The sequence below is a fragment of the Oncorhynchus masou genome, chromosome 18 (assembly GCF_036934945.1).
Source record: "Oncorhynchus masou masou isolate Uvic2021 chromosome 18, UVic_Omas_1.1, whole genome shotgun sequence".
Classification (NCBI taxonomy): Eukaryota; Metazoa; Chordata; class Actinopteri; order Salmoniformes; family Salmonidae; genus Oncorhynchus; species Oncorhynchus masou.
The window spans coordinates 23,420,028-23,425,968 of NC_088229.1; the positions used below are offsets into that span (position 1 = coordinate 23,420,028).

At 43.9% G+C, this 5,941-nt stretch overlaps 1 pseudogene; it reads left to right on the forward strand.

The window, feature by feature from the left end:
- The first annotated feature begins 3,023 nt into the window (after positions 1-3,023).
- On the forward strand, positions 3,024-5,617 carry LOC135504251 (general transcription factor II-I repeat domain-containing protein 2-like; annotated as a pseudogene).
- Positions 5,618-5,941: the final 324 nt, after the last annotated feature.

Consider the following 5,941-nt stretch of genomic DNA (forward strand, 5'->3'; position numbering starts at 1 on the left):
AGAATGATTTATTTAGCCATAGTAGATGTTCTGTAAATAGATTTAGTGAAGAGAAAATATGCTAATTAATCCTGCAAGTCAGATGTCTCTAATACTGAATGTTTCTGAGATGAACACTTTTACACTCTGAATAGCAGACAAACTTTGTCACGTATCTTTGATCCATACGTTATCGATCATATTAAATGAAAACAAACTTGAGTTCTGGCAGACAGTTTTTAATTTTCTCTGCAGGATTAATGCCCATGAATCAACCTCTAATATTTTTTCTCTTTGTCACCTCTTTTGTCTCGGTGTGTCGCATATAGGCACACATTCGCTCATGCACACACACACATGTTTTTCTGTTGAAGCCTTCTGACATTTAGTATGCTGGCCACATCAACGTCTGTAGCCGGGCATAAACTAGAGAGAAGCGTCTCAGGCCTCTCAACTCCTCTCCGTCTCATCTCCATAGTCTGACATTTAGCCAACACTTAATCAGAGGCCTAAGACAGTGCGAGGTCAAACTGTGTATGGAATCTTAATCTGCTAGTTTCACTTTTTTACTCCCGGCTATTCTTCCTCACTGTTTTTGCTGCAGGCTGCGGGTCTCTCTTGTATTTCCCCCAGGGTTCTAGTAAGACTGGCTGCAGTAAGGGGGAGGGACTGCAGATTGTTTTGCTATTGAAGCTGTCACTGTAATAAGAAGGAGAACAGGTTGCCTCACTTCCTTCGTCAAGAGACATTTATACTGCTATAACTCACACCAGCCCTACAATCGCTTAAGATAAATGTCAATAGCACTAGCTACATGATCTAAAAGTACATTTTAATGTAGGCCTACTTTGAAATTAGAATTGACTAAAATGCCTAAAGAGAAGAGTGCCAATGATTTTTAAAGAGTAAATAAGTTATAAGACTAAAGATTTGTTGTCCCAACCAGACAGGGCTCCATTCTGAGGTAATGTTCAGATTGTCCAGAGAGCTGTAACGATAAGCCATAAATGTCCATGTTCAATTTAGTTTCTAAATGGGCTCTGGAATTGAAATGGACTCTTCACGCTTCTAGCAATCTGTCACTCACCTTTTGGTGCTTTGGAGGGCACAGAGACACGAGTTGTGTCAAACCTGGCCCCACCCCTCCCCCTCGGACAGAGATGCCCCCATGCTACCCCTCTCCAAGGCCAAAAATAGAGTCAAGGATATGTCGAATGCAGAAGACAGGCAGCTGAGCAATAGCATTATGTTAGCACTGCAATGCAAAATAGCATTACCCCTCAGGAAAAAAAAGTATAATTTACTAATTCTGAATGCTAGGTAGAAGCTAATTTAATCAGGTTATTAAGTGGCAGCAACAAATGCCTGCAAGTTCTCCATCTTTACAGGACCTTGACGGTAGCAAAGAATGAATCCTAGGGTTTCAATAAGACTAATTTCTGGTGTATTACAATATGACAGACTTAAAATAACAACATGATGAAAGATTAATTATCCAAAAGACTAATATGAGTCGTTTTTGTAATCATGGTTCATAGAAACAAGTCAGCTAATGTATGTTTCAGGGATGGGGGTCAAAATGTGGTTGAATGTGAGAAGTGTCACTTACAGTAGAAAATGGCTGTGGTCAAATGAGCATGAAGCATAATTCCTTGAAAAGTCCTCCCACGATATCCTTATACTAGATTAAAGTTCAGTGAAGCAGCTCTGATCACCCAAGCTGTCACATGGTTTGATGCTGGAGAGTTGAAGCAGGTACGGGGAGTAAAATATTTAATAAAGACGGACATAGAACGAGACAGGAACAGCGTCACAAACCAATGTTAAAAGGCAAAAACAATACAATGCAGCAGCGGGGAACTGACAAATATCGGGGAGGAAATTAACAGGTGATAAGTGAGTCCAGGTGAGTCCAATAACGCTGATGCGCGTGACGAGGGAAGGCAGGTGTGCGTGATGGATGGTAGGAGTGAGTGATGCAGGGCAACCGAGCGTCCTCAAGCGCCAGGGAGAGGGAAGAGCGGGAGCAGACATGACAGTACCTCCCCCTCTTGGGTCGCCACCCGGCGTCCCACCTCAGAACAGGCTCATTTTGTCATGGACTCTACAAGGTGTTGAAAGTGTTCCATAGGGATGCTGGCCCATGTTGACTCCAACGTTTCCAACAGTTGTGTCAAGTTGACTGGACGTCCTTTGGGCGGTGGACCATTCAAATCAAATCAAAGTTTATTTGTCACGTATGCCGAATACAACAAGTGTAAACCTTACAGTGAAATGCTTACTTACAGGCTCTAACCAATGGTGCGAGAAAAAAAATGTTTGTGTGTGTGTAGGTAAGTAAAGAAATAAAACAACAGTAAAAAGACATAAAAAAAGAGTAGCAAGGCTATATACAGACAGCTGTTAGTCAGGCTTATTAAGGTAGCATGTACATGTAGGTATCGTTAAAGTGACTATGCATATATGATGAACAGAGAGTAGCAGAAGTGTAAAAAGAGGGGTTGGCGGGTGGTGGGACACAATGCAGATAGCCCTGTTAGCCAATGTGCGGGAGCACTGGTTGGTCGGGCCAAGTTAGGTAGTATGTACATGAATGTATAGTTAAAAGGACTATGCATATAAGATAAACAGAGAGTAGCAGAAGCGTAAAAAGAGGGGTTGGCGGGTGGTGGGACACAATGCAAATAGTCCGGGTAACCATTTGTCAGGACGCTATCGATGTTGCAGCTGTAGAACCTTTTGAGGATCTCAGGACCCATGCCAAATCTTTTTAGTTTCCTGAGGGTGAATAGGCTTTGGCGTGCCCTCTTCACGACTGTCTTGGTGTGTTTGGACCAATCTAGTTTGTTGGTGATGTGGACACCAAGGAATTTGAAGCTCACAACCTGCTCCACTACAGCCCCGTCGATGAGAATGGGGACGTGCTCGGTGCTCCTTTTCCTGTAGTCCACAATCATTTCCTTAGTATTGGTTATGTTGAGGGATAGGTTGTTATTCTGGCACCACCCGGCCAGGTCTCTGACCTCCTCCCTATAGGCCACATATGTCAGAGTCAAGGCCCGCGGGCCACATCCGGCCCGCGAGAAGGTTTTTTACGGCCCCTGGGATGATCTTGATTTATTATTAGAACCGGCCCGCAGACCGCAGCAAGCCGGCAGCCCGCAGATCTTTTACACGCACCAATACTACATTTCCCACAATGCAACGGTGACGCACCGAGCAGTAGGCTGCTTCATTTCAATATTTATTGGCACAGCAGTCGTCAGCATCACAGTAAAATTAACTTTCAGATACCCATCAAAAATGGCAAAACGGAAGGTGGACACTGAGAACCGGGGTTTCAAACAAGGTGGGAGTCGGAGTATATGTTCACGGAGGTAGCTGGAAAACCTGTGTGTCTTCTGTGTGGAGAAAGTGTGGCGGTACTGAAAGAGTATAATCTGAGACGACATTATGAAACGAAACACGCGGACAAAAACAAGAATATGGACATGGAACAAAGGCTACAAAAGGCAGAGGAATTAAAACGAGGCCTCAAATCTCGACAGGCTCTGTTCAAAAAAGCCAAATCACAAGGCCAGGCTGCTGTCAAGGCCAGTTTTATTTTGGCAGAAGAGATCGCTAAATCAGCCCGGCCATTTACGGAGGGGATTTCATCAAAAACTGCATGATTAAAGTTTGTGACGAAGTTTGCCCAGAAAAAGGCAACTCTTTTTAAATGTGAGTCTGAGCAGAAACACCATTGCCGAGAGAGTAGACCAGTTGTCCATCAATCTAAAAGAGCAGCTTGTGAAAAAGGGAAAAGATTTCATTGCATATTCCTTGGCTGTGGATGAGAGCACCGACATTTCTGACATTGCCCAGTTGTCAATTTTCATCCGCGGAGTGGACTCCAGCCTAAGCGTGACAGAGGAGTTTTTGGCTTTACGTCCTATGCATGGCACAACTACGGGGCATGATTTGTATGAAGAGGTGTCAAGATGTGTAAATGAGATGGAGCTGCCTTGGGAAAAACTCGTGGGTTTGACAACCGACGGAGCACCTGCGATGTGTGGACACAGGAGCGGACTGGTGGCGAAGATACGGGAAAAGATGCAAGAGGAAAACGCGACAGGTGAGCTGACAGCTTATCATTGTATCATACACCAGGAAGCGTTGTGCGGTAAAGCCTTGAAAATGGAGCATGTAATGAGCATCATCACGCGCACAGTTAACTTTATCAGAGCCAAAGGTTTGAATCACCGCCAGTTCAAGGCATTTCTGACGGAGTTAGAAACGGAGCATGGTGATTTGCCTTATCACACAGAGGTGCGATGGCTAAGCCAGGGAAAGGTGCTTCAAAGATGTTTCGAGCTTCGTGAGGAGATTTGTCTGTTCTTGGACAGCAAAGGGAAAGACACAACACAACTCCGAGACGAAATGTTTCTGTGTGAAATGGCTTTTCTGTGTGACATTACGAGTCATCTGAATGCAATGAACTTGCAGCTGCAGGGTCGGGATCATGTCATCTCTGATATGTACAGTACAGTGAAGGCATTTAAAACCAAACTGACTCTGTGGGAGACGCAGATGCGGAAAGAAAATTTGAGCCACTTTCCCAGCTGCCAGACCATGAAAGAGAAGCTCTCTACCAGTGCGTTCCCGAGCGCACAGTTGGCTGATAAAATAGGTATGCTTGCCGCTGACTTTCGACGCCGATTTGCTGACTTTGAAGCACAAAAAAGCAGGTTGGAACTGCTCGGTAACCCATTTGCTGTTGACGTGGAAAGCTCACCACCAAACCTCCAAATGGAGTTGATTGACCTCCAATGCAATGATGCACTGAGGGCAAAATATGCGGCAGTGGGTGCTGCGGAGTTCGCCCGTTTCCTCCCCGACACAATGCCCCAGCTGCGCATCCAGGCTGCTCAAACGTTGTCTATGTTTGGCAGCACATACCTGTGTGAACAACTTTTTTCTTTGATGAACCTGAACAAAACATCACACAGAAGTCGACTTACTGCTGAACACCTCCACTCAATTCTGAGGATTTCCTCAGCTCAGAGCCTTACCCCGAACATTGATGAACTTGTGGAAAAGATGGGACACCACCAAGTATCACCCTCAACCTCAAACAAGTGAACATTACTGTGCAATCACATATTTAGAGTTTTTACTCAGTTCAAGTTTAAAAGTTAAAGTTTAATATTTGTTTTCACTGCATGTTACTTCTCCTTAAACAAAGTGTTGTTTTTGATTAATAGATTTTTGCACTTTATTTTATTGTATTTCAATCCAATTATATTTAAAAAATATTTCAGTTGAGTGGATGATAGAAAATTGCTATTATTGTTTTTTTCTTTGAAGTAAATTTAGCCCACTTTTGCTAAAATAGAAAATATAGGCTACTGATGGTGCCTTGAATACCGGTTTCTTTCATTTAATGTTCATGTTATGGGGATTTTTATATAAAGGAAATTTGTCTTTTGTGTCTGTTGAAAATTAAAGATTACTGACAGAGCCATAAGAAAATATTGCTTTATTTATCTGATCATATTGGAATATATTTGTTAGGTTTTCAGTAGGTTCAATTAGGTTCACTAGACTATATGCGTCATTTAAACATTTTTCAATGAACATTCGAACAGTCCGGCCCTCGGCTTGTAGCTAAATTTTTTATTTGGCCCTCCGTCCATTTGACTTTGACACCCCTGCTATAGGCTGTCTCGTCGTTGTCGGTGATCAGGCCTACCACTGTTGTGTCGGCAGCAAACTTAATGATTGTGTTGGAGTCATGCCTGGCCATGCAGTCGTGGGTGAACAGGGAGTACAGGAGGGGACTGAGCACGCACCCCTGGGGAGCTCCAGTGTTGAATATCAGCTTGGCAGATGTGTTGCTACCTACCCTCACCCCCTGGGGGCGGCCTGTCAGGAAGTCCAGGATCCAGTTGCAGAGGGAGGTGTTTAGTCCCAGGATCCTTAG